General features: G+C 44.3%; 1 protein-coding gene across 2 annotated transcripts in view; it reads left to right on the forward strand.

Moving 5' to 3' along the window:
* The first annotated feature begins 4,816 nt into the window (after nt 1-4,816).
* The window catches only part of LOC106570259 (cAMP-dependent protein kinase inhibitor alpha), a 32,043-nt gene continuing 23,605 nt past the window's right edge, over nt 4,817-13,254 (forward strand). The window contains exons 1-2 of one of the 2 annotated variants that reach the window (XM_082961204.1): nt 4,817-5,070; nt 6,459-6,564. The gene's annotated coding sequence lies outside the window, so the exon portion shown is untranslated. The remainder of the gene's footprint in view (nt 5,071-6,458; nt 6,565-13,254) is intronic. The other variant, XM_014142374.3, reaches the window with a different exon arrangement.

The following is a 13,254-nucleotide window of genomic DNA, read 5'->3' on the forward strand; positions in this document are numbered from 1 at the left end:
GAGATGATATGATCCTTGACTAGTCTCTTAAAGCACTACAGGATGACAGAAGTGAGTGCTACGGGGCGGTAGTCATTTAGTTCAGTTATCTTTGCCTTCTGGGGAATAGGAACAATGGTGGCCATCTTGAAGCATGTGGGGACAGCAGACTGGGATAGGGAGCGATTGAATATGTCTGTAAACACACCAGCCAGCTGGTTTGCGCATGCTCTGAGGACGCGGCTAGGTATTCCGTCTGGGCCAGCAGCCCTGCGAGGGTTAACACGTTTAAATGTTTTACTCACGTCGGCCACGGAGAAGGAGAGACGCGGCACAGTTCTTGTTAGCGGCCCGTGGCGGTGGCACTGTATTATCCTCAAAGCGGGCAAAGAAGGTGTTTAGTTTGTCTGGAAGCGTGACGTCGGTGTCCGTGACGTGGCTGGTTTTCTTTTTGTAGTTCGTGATTTCCTGCAGACCCTGCCACATATGCCTCGTGTCTGAGCCGTTGAATTGGGCCTCCACTTTGTCCCTGTACCGGCATTTCGCTTGTTTGATTGCCTTGCGGAGGGAATAACTACACTGTTTATATTCAGCCATATTCCCAGACCTCTTTCCATGGTTAAATGCGATGGTTCGTGCTTTCAGTTTTGCGTGAATGCCGCCATCCATCCACGGTTTCTGGTTAGGGTAGGTTTTAATGGTCACAGTGGGTCCAACATCTCCAATGCACTTCCTTATAAATTCACTCACCGAGTCAACGTATAGGTCGATGTTATTCTCTGAGGCTGACCGGAACATATCCCAGTCCGCATGATCAAAACAATCTTGAAGCGTGGATTTCGATTGGTCAGACCAGCGTTGAATAGTTCTAGTCACTGGTACATCCTGTTTGAGTTTCTGCCTATAACACAGTAGGAGCAAGATGGCATCGTGGTCAGATTTGCCGAAGGGAGGGCTTTATATGCATCGCGGAAGTTAGAGTAGCAGTGCTCGAGTGTATTACCCCGGTGCAGAGTGCAATCAATATGCTGATAGAATTTAGGTAGCCTTGTTCTCAAATTTGCTTTGTTAAAATCCCCAGCTACAATAAATGCAGCCTCAGGATATATGGTTTCCAGTTTACATAGAGTCTAGTGAAGTTCCTTTAGGGCCATCTTGGTGTCAGCTTGAGAGGGAATGTACACAGCTGTGAAGATAACTGACGAGAATTCTCTTGGAAGATAATATTGCCGGCATTTGATTGTGAGGAATTCTAGTTTGGGTGAGCAGAAGGACTTGAGTTGCTGTATGTTGTAATGATTACACCATGAGTCGTTACTCATGAAGCATACACCCCCGCCCTTCCTCTTCCCAGAGAGGTGTTTATCTCTGTCGGCGTGGATGCATGTAGAGGCCCGGTGGCTGAACCGATTCCGACAACATATCCCGAGAGAGCCATGTTTCCGTGAAACAGAGAATGTTACAATCTCTGATCTCTCTCTGGAAGGCAACCCTTGCTCGAATTTCGTCTGCCTTGTTGTCAAGACAGTGGACATTGGCGAGTAGTATACTTGGGAGCGGTGGGCGACGTGCACGTTTACGGAGCCTGACCAGGAGGCCGCTCCATCTTCCCTTCTGTGGCGCCGTTGTCTTGGGTCAGCTTCTGGGATCAGATCCGTTGTCCTGGGTGGTGGTCCAAACAGAGGGTCCGCTTCAGGAAAGTCGTATTCCTGGTCATAATGTTGGTAAGTTGGTGTCACTCTTATATCCAATAGTTCTTCCCAGCTGTATGTAATAAGCCTTAAGACTTCCTGGGGTAAGAAATAATACATTTAAAAAAACAAAAGACTGCATAGTTTCCTAAGGACTCGAAGCGAGGCGACCATCTCTGTCGGCACCATCAGAGGAACGCGGTCATCTTTTTGGCCGCGTTCCTCTGCCCAGGCATCGCTGATACGTGGCAGATCTTAAAACGTCTGGATCGTTTTTTTACATATCAGCTAACACATCATGTGTTATAGCAATCTGTAGTGATGGAACACCAAATCTTTCTGTAGGCTTCGGCGCATTCACCAAATTGGGCCCCAAAACGGTTAATTATTAGGAGCTTCATTGTCTGTTCATTATGCACATTAATGACATCAAATCAAGTCAAATGTATTTATATATTCCTTCTTACATCAGCTGATATCTCAAAGTGCTGTACATAAACCCAGCCTAAAACCCCAAACAACAAGCAATGCAGGTGTAGAAGCACGGTGGCTAGGAAAAACTCCCTAGAAAGGCCAAAACCTGGGAAGAAACCTAGAGAGGAACCAGGCTATGAGGGGTGGCCAGTCCTCTTCTGGCTGTGCCAGGTGGAGATTATAACAGAACATGGCCAAGATCTGCTGGTCAGCAATACATTTTTTTGATTTTAGGTTCTTCAAAGTAGCAACCCTTTTCCATGATGACACCTTTGCACACTCTTGGCATTCTATCAACCAGCTTCACCTTCCGCCTTTTCTTTAAGAAGTTCCCACATATGCTGAGCACTTGTTGGCTGCTTTTCCTTCACTCTGCGGTCCAATTTATCCCAAACCAAATCAATTGGGTTGAGGTCGGGTGATTGTTGAGGCCAGGTCATCTGATGCAGCACTCCATCACTCTCGTTCTTGCCATAATATGGACTTGGTCTTTAACCAAATAGGGCTATCTTCTGTTTACTACCTCTATCTTGTCACAACACAACTGATTTGTTCAAACACATTAACAAGGAAAGGAATTCCACAAAGGAATGTTAATTGAAATGCATTCCAGGTGACTACCTCATGAAGCTGGGAAATGGCACTCCACACTACCCTTTCCCACCTGGACAAATGGAACACCTATGTGAGAATGCTGTTCATTGACTACAGCTCAGCATTCAACACCATTGTTCCCACAAAGCTTATCACAAAGTCAAGGACCCTGGGACTTAACACCTCACTCTGCAATGTATCCTGGACTTCCTCACGGGCCGCCCCCAGGTGGTAAGGGTAGGCAACATCACGTCTGCTATGCTGATCCTCAACACTGGGGCCCCTCAGGGATGTGTGCTTAGTCCCCTCCTATACTTCCTGTGACCAAACACGACTCCAACACCATCATAAAGTTTGCTGACGACACAACAGTGGTATGCCTGATCACGGACAATGATGAAACGGTCAAAAGGGAGAAGGTCAGAGACCTGGCAGTGTGGTGCCAGGACAACAACCTCTCCCTCAATGTGAGCAAGGCAAAGGAGCTGATTGTGGACTACATGAAAAGGCGTGCCGAACAGGCCCCCTGGAGCATTGGGCCAGTAACCGAAAGGTTGTTTGATCGAATCCATGAGCTGACAAAGGTAAAAATGTGTCGTTCTGCCCCTGAACAAGGCAGTTAACCCACTGTTCCTAGGCCATCATTGTAAATAAGAATTTGTTGTTAACTGACTTGCCTAGTTAAATAAAGGTTAAATTAAATTTTTAAGCAAAAAAAACATTGATGGGGCTGTAGTGGAGGGGGTCGAGATTTTCAAGTTCCTTGGTGTCCACATCACCAACAAACCATCATGGTCCAAACACACCAAAACAGTCGTGAAGCGGGCACGACAAAACCTATTCCCCCTGCAGGAGACTGAAAAGTTTTGGCATGGGTCCCTAGATCCTCAAAAAGTTCTACAGCTGCACCATCAAGAGCATCCTGACCAGTTGAATCATCCCCTGGTATGGTAACAGCTCAGCATCTGACCATAAGGTGCTACAGAGAGTAGTGCGTACGGCCCAGTACATCACTGGGGCCAAGTTTCCTGCCATCCAGGACCTATATACTAGGCGTGTGTCAGAGGAAAGCCCAAAAAATTGTCAAAGACTCCAGCCACCCTAGTCATAAACTGATCTCTCTGCTACCGCACGGCAAGCGGTATCGGAGCACCAAGTCTAGGTCTAAGAGGCTTCTACACAGCTTCCACCCCCAAGCCATAAGACTCCTGGACATCTAATTAAAATGGCTACCCAGACTATTTGCATTGCCCCCCCCTTCTACGCTGCTGCTACTCTCCATTATTATCTATTCATATCTCAATATCAAATCATTTCTGGGTAACAATTACTGTAAGTACCTTACTGTGATTGTTTTCAATAAAAATGGTCAAAAGGAAACAAATACATTCTCAGCAAAGAGCATTTTCTCAATAATTTTGCTAGGACTATCTGGTAGTGGTCTGAGTAGTGAGGGGAAAACTGAAACCTAGCTGTTATTGGCAGAGGTTTATTAACTCATTTACCACAGGCTATTACTCCATCCCACCAAAAACAGGCATTTCAGGCAGTCTTTTCAAACATCTCTTATAGTAAAAGGCCATTATCATTATTTTCACAATTTCACCGATTTATTCCAACCTCATAGTCTGAAAATATATATAAAACACATTGAAATATTTTTTTGACTGCACTGGACCTCCAAAGAAGGTGCTAATTAGGCCTAATTCATCCTTTATTAGTGATTATGATTATTAGCCCATTCATTACCCCCGTACATCTTGCAGGCCACAAATGCATTTTATCAACAAATCTTGAAGACCTGTGTAAACAGCCCACAGCGATTAGGACGCCGGATAAATCCCGAAACACAATCCACATTCTCTCAGTTCCGCTATTGGACAAAACTGCGCCTGTACCATTTTGGGGGGCTGGTTGTTATTTGCTCATCATTATGGCTTTTATTGGCCATGACTTCATATAACCAAAATAAAACATTATTTTCAACTGAATATATTTTATGTAAGGCAAAAAAGGTTAAAGATATCACATTTGTTAACGTTTAGAAAACCCTGTAGCCATTGTGCGCCCCTTTAAAAAATATTGGTACGGTCTTTTCAATTGCGCTGCGAGCGTACATTGAGGCACAAGAAGAACGGAAAACCTGATGCGTATAACATGAAGTGGACCAATGTCGGTGGTAATTGATCGGTTTATTCTACTTTAAGAAAAGGAAACACCACACTACGGCATAATTTCATTTTTTCCCCGCGAAGAGGAGGATGGTGGCCGGGTAGTCACAACTTCGGACTCGCTGCTGTTCCTTGGCACGCGCACTGATCCAGTTGGTGAGGTGAGTGCTACTAGTAGCCCAGTGGAGATGGAGAATGATAGGCTACATTGTTGTTATATTGTTGCACATCATAACCACCTGAATGGGATGTGAGAGGAATAGTTGTAGTCTGCAATGTCACACGTTTTTTGTAAATCTAAATCCAATATAGGCTATGGAATAGTGCGTCAACAGCAAGCGTTATGCTTTTTACCTAGAAATCAGAAGTAGGCCATTTCAGAGCTACAATATCTTCAAAATGTATTATTTTCTTAATTGTCAAATATATGCGCAATAATATATGACCGTTGGACCAGCTGTGGTATCTAACGTGGGCCTTCTATGGCAATACAAGCATTTAGAATGGAATGACTGAGAACGTGAAGGTAGGGTTAGGCCTTTCTTTAATGTTTCTTTATTACTTGACGACAGTGGCCTACTGATCTGTCACTTATAGATGAGCACGCGTAGTGCTGCCTTTAGGGCTGATGAAGCAAAGCTTTCAGCTTTGTTCCAATGTGTAATTGCCCCAACGTGGCCGGCCAAAGGGTACTACGGTACTGTGCCTAACTGCAGGGGCGGTTCTGGCGGGGGGGGGGGGCAGCCCCTGTGACAACAATTTTGCACCCCCTTGTGGCCCCCCTAAATGTGGAGTATGAAATCATTTTTACATACCTAATTTTTGCAATCGTTCTTTTTTTACATCCGTTATTAGACAGTGGTAACGCGGAACACTAATGATTATGAACATGGTCTTTTGCCTGCTAATGCCTGCAATGCAGTGAAGAAAATGATATGACAACAATAACGTCTAATATAACTGGCCCCTCTAACAGTAAAGCTGGCCCCAGCTTGGCCCCCCCAGTTGAAATGGTCTAGAAGCGCCACTGCCTAACTGACCATCATAATGCTGTATAATAACGGCAATTGTTGATATTCTCCAACAGAATTATACATATTTAGACCAAGTTGGTAGTTTTCATATATGCTTGCTCCCTCAGCCCTCTAAACTGGTTTTCATCTGCTTCTCCACGGTTCTCTGACAGGATTTTAGAGTGAAAAAACAGAATGTAAAACATTTTGTGACATCTGTCTCCATGGGGGCCATGAGCAGTGATTTGTGCGCTGGGGACCCATAATTATTACAGTCTAGCCTGCCTCAGACTGTCTTGTTTGTTTATCATGTCAACCTTGGAGACACAAATGTCAAGATAGAAAACACAGGAAAAGTTAGCCTGGGGCACCATGATGGCTTATTTGAGCAGCTCAGCTGAATCTGACAAGGCAAGCTGGATCAAAACTGTAATCTTATGAGGCCTGTATACAAGCCTGCTCTTTCTGAAGCCATTGGCTTGAAATGAGATCAGATAGCAGTTTATTGAACTCTTCCTCTGCTGTGTGTGTCACAGGTGGCTGCTGAGGGGAGGATGACAATAATGACTGGAATGTAATGATCAATACTATTCCCTTTATTCCCTTCCAGCCTTTACAAAGAGCCCGTCCTCTCCAATTAAGGTACCACCAGCCATGTGTGTGCTTCTCTGAGTCTGTTTACATATCTGGAGTGCTTTCATCATCTCTTTTGTGATGGATAGAAGAAAGAACAGATCTTAGAACTAGAAGGGACAATGACCCAGGAGACCAATATCACAGTGTCTGTGTAGTCTGCTGTCAGTTTGGTGTGTGGGTTAGTCAGACAATGACAGAGCTCCCATCTCCCCATGGTGCCACTGCTTTTCAGACACAACTTCTCTCCTGTAGTGCAGGAAGTGAAATAACTAACAGTGACACTCCTTTTAGTTTTTTAGGCGTAGTCCTTTCAACAACCACTATTTCACACCTGGCAAACAGTTTGACCACGTCCAGCTGGTCACCTGGAATAATATACATAGAATGAAAGATATGGACAGTAGGCTACATATGTTGTGAAATGACAGACTGGCTCTGGCTGGTTCTTTATCAGTGAAGTGGCTGACTGTGATACTTCATTAGTGACCTCTGACCAGTTACAGCACCACTCACTCACTCCTCTCAGGACTCACTCCAGGCTCAAGTGACATTTCAGATGCAAGATAAAGCATATTCTGTGTATCCCAGGGAATGGAACAGAGGCTGTTATTGTAATCAGCGAAACCACTTAAACTCATCCTTCCTCTCTTTCTCTCTCCCCCTCTTCTTCCTCCTCCTCCGTATCATCAGCCTTCTGCCCATCTGGCCCTCTTAAGACGTTTGGAGGTCTTCTTCCATTAAAGGACCAATGCAGCCATTTTTTATATCAAGTCATTTCTGGGTAACAATTTAGTACTTTACTTTACTGTAATAGATTTCCATTTAAAATGGGCAAAAATAGCTTTTTGGCAACTTTCTCAAGCAATACTAATTTTAATAGGACGGTCTGGGAGTGGTCTGAGTGGGGAGGGGAAAACTGAAATTGGTCAATTAACCAGTTTACCGCATGGTGATGTCACCATGGAAAGCCAAAACTCCCGCTAATGCAAACCTCCTGATTAGAAGGTCCTGTGTAGATAGTTGCTGTTGGAAAATACAATCACAAAATAACATTGATCAAATGTTTTGACACTTTAACAGTGTTAGTTTCATCAGCTGTTGTACAATATGACACAAAACAAAGGGGAAAAAACAGAGAGTGGTGAGTGTCCCTTATAAAAGAGACTGACTATGGGTTACTGCTGCTCCCTCTCACTCTGCCTAGGCCCTGGGTGGGTGGTCCTGTAGCGAGAGATAGAGAGAACCTTAGCTAACACTACCGTTCTATACTCCATATTCTAACTGATCTCATTGCGGTGGTGGTCAGCTGGTTTTATAAAAACAAGCTGATGTTTCCATCACTACGTGAGCTCCTGTGTAATGTGATGGAGGCCACACACACAACCACTCACCACCCCCCACCATTAAGTGAGCTGCTGTGTGATGTGATGGTGGCCACACACACAACCACTCACCCCCCCACCACTAAGTGAGCTGCTGTGTGATGTGATGGTGGCCAGCCGGGAAGATGCTTCATTGCCTTTTACTCGTGTGTGTGTGTGTGTGTGTGTGTGTGTGTGTGTGTGTGTGTGTGTGTGTGTGTGTGTGTGTGGTGTGTGTGTGTGTGTGTGTGTGTGTGTGTGTGTGTGTGTGTGTGTGTAATCCCACTACCTCATACTCCTCCTGTTGTCTGACATGAGGTGGTTATGAAGACCAATAGTTTTTTATTTCACCTTTATTTAACCAGGTATGCCAGTTGACAACAAGGTCTCATTTACAACTGTGACCTGGCCAAGATAAAGCAAAGCAGTGCGACATAAACAACAACACAGAGTTACACATATACAAACCTACAGTCAATAACACAAAATAAAATAAATATAACAATCTATGTACGGTGTGTGCAAATGTAGGGAGGTAGGCAATAAATATGCCCTAGTGGTGAAAATAATTACAATTTAGCATTAATACTGGAGTGATAGATGATGATGTGCAAGTAGAGATACTGGGGTGCAAAAGGGCAAGAGGGTAAGTAATAATATGGAGATGAGGTAGTTGGGTGTGCTATTTACAGATTGGCTGTGTACAGGTACAGTGATCGGTAAGCTGCTCTGGCAGCTGATGCTTAAAGTTAGAGAGGGAGATATAAGACTCCAGCTTCAGAGATTTTTGCAATTCTTTCCAGTCATTGGCAGCAGAGTGAATTTACTGCACTGTGGTGAACAGTTGCTGTAAGGAAGATGATCTGTAGGCCTATGAAGGGATGGAGGGGATAGACAGGCTTTGGGGTGTCCTTGTAACAAGATGACATGTTGTTTGTCAGATGTCACTATGTAGTTCAACACAGTGCAGTGAATTCACTTCACATTGATGTGAGGCTTCAGCCTTCTCAGTTTGGTTACTAGACCACTGTGTGTGTGTGTGTGTGTCTGTGTGTGAGCAGCGAAATAAATGCTAGTATTTTATTACTATTGTATTGTATTGACCAGGCCAGTGACCTAAGAATGGCAACCCAGTCAGTGATTGACTGAAGCGGAAGGTTGTTGACCTTTGCTGTGACCTATGGCAGGGTGGCGTTTCAGAAGGGATGTTTTCATTTTACCCGTTGGTACATGTCAGTCAAGGTTCTCCAGGGGATCTGTGATTTCACTGAGAGTAAAACACATATATTACACACACACACACACACACACCAGCACAAGCACAGCAGACAAATATTTATCCTCTATTTGATAGGTACACTGTAGAGGGCAGAGTGATTATAGTAAGGGAGGAGTCCTCTGCCTCTCCGGAGAGGAGGATGAGTTGGCTGCTTTGCTCTTTGGGTTAGGCTGAACTTCACCCGTCAGTCCGTCCGTCCACTCCCCAGCACAAGTATGAGTATGTGTGTGTTTTCGTGCGTGTGTGTGGCACTCGCCAACAGCCTCTGATGGGCACAGACAGCAGCTGCACAGACAGCTGTAACTCAATAGGCTTCCACTTACAGCAGGCAGCGCAAACGCACACACATTACTCCCTACGTGGAATTCCAAATGAAGGGCCTCCAGTCTGACCTGTCTCTCTGAGATTGCTCAATGTCAATCCCCCTGCTGCAGCCGTCCCGTGTGTGTGCGTTTACAGTGTATTTATCAAATCAAACTTTATTTGCCACATGCGCCTGAAGGGTAGACTTTACTGTGAAATGCTTACTTACAAGCCCTTAACCAACAGTGCAGTTCAAGAAGAAGAAAATATTTACCAAGTAGGCTAAAATAAAAAGTAATAACAAAAGGTAACACAATAACGAGGCTATATACAGGGGGCACTGGTACCGAGTCAGTGTGCAGCGGTACAGGCTAGTTGAGGTAATCTGTACATGTAGGTGGGGGCGAAGTGACTATGCATAGGTAACAAACCACGAGTAGCAGCAGTGTACAAGATGGGGGGGTCAATGTAAATTGTCCGGTGGCGAGTTTTATGAATTGTTCAGCAGTCTAATGGCTTGGTGGTAGAAGCTGTTGAGGAGCCTTTTGGTCCTAGACTTGGTGCTCCGGTACCGCTTGCCGTGTGGTAGCAGAGAAAACAGTCTATAACTTGGGTGACAGGAGTCTCTGACAATTTTATGGGCTTTCCTTTGACACCGCCTATTGTATAGGTCCTGGATGGCAGGAAGCTTGGCCCCAGTGATGTACTGGGCCGTTCGCACTACCCTCTGTAGCGCCTTACGGTCAGATGCCGAGCAGTTGCCATACCAGGCAGTGATGCAACCAGTCAGGATCTGGGGGCACATGCCAAATCTTTTTAGTCTCCTGAGGGGAAAAAGGTGTTGTCGTGCCCTCTTCACGACTGTCTTGGTATGTTTGGACCATGATAGTTTGTTGGTGATGTGGACACCAAGGAACTTGAAGCTCTCGACCCGCTCCACTACAGCCCCGTCGATGTTAATAGGGGCCTGTTCCGCCCGCCTTTTCCTGTAGTCCACGATCATCTCCTTTGTCTTGCTCACATTGAGGGAGAGGTTGTTGTCCTTGCACCACACTGCCAGTTCTCTGACCTCCTCCCTATAGGCCGTCTCATCGTTGTTGGTGATCAGGCCTACCACTGTTGTGTCGTCAGCAAACTTGGTGTTGGTGTTGGAGTCGTGTTTGGCCACATGTTTGGCCACAGCTGAGCTGTAGTCGATGAACAGCATTCTCACAAAGGTGTCCCTCTTGTCCAGGTTTAGAAAGGGCGGTGTGGAGTGCAATTGAGATTGCGTCATCTGTGGATCTGTTTGGGTGGTATGTGAATTGGAGTGGGTCTAGGTTGTCCGGGAGGATGCTGTTGATGTGAGCCATGACCAGCCTTTCAATGCACTTCATGGCTACCGATGTGAGTGCCATGGGGCGGTAATCATTTAGGCAGGTTACCTTCGCTTCCTTTGGCACAGAGACTATGGTGGTCTGCTTGAAACATGTAGGTATTACAGACTCAGTCAGGGAGAGGTTGAAAATGTCAGTGATGACACTTGACAGTTGGTCCGCGCATGCTTTGAGTAGACGTCCTCGTAATCCATCTGGACCAGCGGCTTTGTGAATGTTGACCTGTTTTGTTCACATCGGCTACCGAGAGCATTATCACACAGTCATCCAGAACAGCTGGTGCTCTCGTGCATTCTTTTATTTCGATTTTTTTATCTCTCCTTTATTTAACCTTCCTGGGCAAGGTGGGACGTTTGCGTCCCACCTAGTCAACAGCCAGTAGAATCGCGTGGCGCAAAATACAAATACCTCAAATGCTATAACTTCAATTTCTCAAACATATGACTATTTTACACCATTTTAAAGACAAGACTCTCGTTAATCTAACCACACTGTCCGATTTCAAAAAGGCTTTACAGCGAAAGCAAAACATTAGATTATGTCAGGAGAGTACCCTGCCAAAAAATAATCACACAGCCATTTTCAAAGCAAGCATATATGTCACAAAACCAAAACCACAGCTAAATGCAGCACTAACCTTTGATGATCTTCATCAGATGACACTCCTAGGACATTATGTTATACAATACATGCATGTTTTGTTCAATCAAGTTCATATTTATATCAAAAACCAGATTTTACATTAGCATGTGATGTTCAGAACTAGCATACCCACCGCAAACTTCCGGTGAATTTACTAAATTACTCACGATTAACGTTCACAAAATACATAACAGTTACTTTAAGAATTATAGATACAGAACTCCTTTATGCAATCGCGGTGTCAGATTTTAAAATAGCTTTTCGGCGAAAGCACATTTTGCAATATTCTGAGTACATAGCCCGGCCATCACGGCTAGCTAATTTGACACCCACCAAGTTTGGCCCTCACCAAACTCAGATTTACTATAAGAAAAATTGAATTACCTTTGCTGTTCTTCGTCAGAATGCACTCCCAGGACTTCTACTTCAACAACAAATGTTGTTTTGGTTCCAAATAATCCATAGTTATATTCAAATAGCGGCGTTTTGTTCGTGCGTTCAAGACACTATCCGAAGGGTAACGAAGGGTGATGCGCCCGCGCGTATCGTGACAAAACATTTCAAAATATTCCATTACCGTACTTCGAAGCATGTCAAACGCTGTTTAAAATCAATTTTTATTCGATTTTTCTCGTAAAATAGCGATAATATTCCGACCGGGAGTTGTTGTTTTAGTTCAAAGACTGAAAATGTAAAATGGACTCTTCACGTGCACGCTGCCACCCGTCTCATTGTTCTCAGATCGACCACTATCCAAATGCGCTACTGTTTTTCAGCCATGGACTGCAAAGTCATCATTCAACGTTCTGGCGCCTTCTGAGAGCCTATGGGAGCCATAGAAAGTGTCACGTTACAGCAGAGATCCTCTGTTTTCAATAAAGAGGCTAAAGAAGGCCAAGAAATGGTCAGAGAGGGCACTTCCTTTTTGGAATCTTCTCAGGTTTTGGCCTGCCATATGAGTTCTGTTATACTCACAGACACCATTCAAACAGTTTTAGAAACTTAACCTCTATGGGCTAGGTGGGACGCTTGCGTCCCACCTACTCAACAGCCAGTTGAATCCTGTGGCGCGTTATTCAAATCCTTAGATATGCTATTACTTCAATTTTTCAAAAATATGACTATTTTACACCATTTTAAAGATAAGACTCTCGTTAATCTAACCACACTGTCCGATTTCAAAAAGGCTTTACAACGAAAGCAAAACCTTAGATTATGTCAGCAGACTACCCAGCCAGAAATAATCAGACACCCATTTTTCAAGCTAGCATATAATGTCACATAAACCCAAACCACAGCTAAATGTAGCACTAACCTTTGATGATCTTCATCAGATGACAACCCTAGGACATTATGTTATACAATACATGCATGTTTTGTTCAATCAAGTTCATATTTATATCAAAAACCAGCTTTTTACATTAGCATGTGACTAGCATGTGACTAGCATTCCCACCGAACACTGCCGGGGAATTTACTAAATTACTCATGATAAACGTTCACAAAAAGCACAACAATTATTTTAAGAATTATAGATACAGAACTCCTCTATGCACTCGATATGTCCGATTTTTAAAATAGCTTTTCGGTGAAAGCACATTTTGCAATATTCTCAGTAGATAGCCCGGCATCACAGGGCTAGCTATTTAGACACCCAGCAGGTTTAGCACTCATCAAAGTCAGATTTACTATAAGAAAAATGTTCTTACCTTTGTTGTCTTCGTCAGAATGCACT

The sequence above is a fragment of the Salmo salar genome, chromosome 14, assembly GCF_965601325.2.
Source record: "Salmo salar chromosome 14, fSalSal1, whole genome shotgun sequence".
Classification (NCBI taxonomy): Eukaryota; Metazoa; Chordata; class Actinopteri; order Salmoniformes; family Salmonidae; genus Salmo; species Salmo salar.